Genomic DNA, 1,366 nt, shown 5'->3' on the forward strand with positions numbered 1-1,366 from the left:
AAATCGATGTAGAGAAAATCATTGACAACTTTGCAAACGCAAAAGCGAGGAAAAAACAATTTTGTTAGATTATTTAAAAATGAGTTGAAGTTATACCATAATGTAATTTTTAAAATAATTATACAACTATTACAATTACACAATTAAATAATTTAATTTTAATTTTTTGATAAGCTATTTATACTAATATAATAATTAATTTAAATTTTGTAGTTGAATTCAAATTTTAGGTACCTACAACATAATTATTTTGTCTATATCTCTTGCTGACAGTTATTGTGCAGGTGTTTTATCCATAAAATTAATAAAATTATGCTACTTTTAAAATTATTTTACTAAAAATTTGATTTAAAAAAGTCTGGTCAAGTAAAACTACAGTCTACAGACTACAGGTATTCTGACATTTTGTAATAATGTAATATGCCATTTTTTTGCATAACACTTTTCTGTATACCTACCTAATAATATGAAAAACTATTAGTAAGACGTCTATAAAACATTTTAAGACAGTAAAAACAAATATTTACTAGACTACCTCTATAATATAAGCGTCAGCTAACATATTTTTTTGAAAAAAAAATTTAGGCCCCAAATTAAGATTTGCACATCAGCCCTGTAATGTGTAGTTGCGGCACTGTTTGGACCCCCCCCCCCCCTTGAATAAATCCTGGTTGTGCCACTGATGTATAACTTGCCACTTTGCGGTCTTTGGACTATAGATAATATAGGAGGTATCTAGGTACTGGTTAGTGGTTACTGGTTCCTATTATTGTTTCATACTTTCATACAAATATACAACAGACACAACTAAAAGAGAAAAGCGTATATCTCAACTTATAATTTAAAATGTATTTAGATAAATATTAAAATATAGCAGCCAGTAGGTGGAGGTATATTATACATCTTTTATTACAGTAGAATGTTGTTAAGTATTTATTTTTCAGAATTTAAAATAAAAATGGGTAGTTGCCAATTGGCTACTATAATAATTGTAAATTTCACGATGTATTAAAATAACTTGTGACTTAATATTATGTAACCTGCATTTACCTGCAGTCTTTTAAATCGTAATTACAGGGAATTGATCCCCGACTTAATATTATACTTACTATTATAAAACTATAATATATTTGTATACAATAATAGTAATTCTTATTACTAAAATTATACCTGCATACCATTTTTACTATTTTAGACAGCATAGGTTATAAAATTGTTTTCTGTCGTCAAATAATTTCATAATTATGTGTAGGGAAGATCCCTAAACTAACCATGTAAAAAACCACAGACGAAAAAAGAGTATATAGGTCCAGAAGTCCTGTACCTCTACTCATGTCCTGTTGAGTATACCTAGCTGGCTAGTTGA

This window comes from Acyrthosiphon pisum, chromosome A1 (assembly GCF_005508785.2).
Source record: "Acyrthosiphon pisum isolate AL4f chromosome A1, pea_aphid_22Mar2018_4r6ur, whole genome shotgun sequence".
Taxonomy (NCBI): Eukaryota; Metazoa; Arthropoda; class Insecta; order Hemiptera; family Aphididae; genus Acyrthosiphon; species Acyrthosiphon pisum.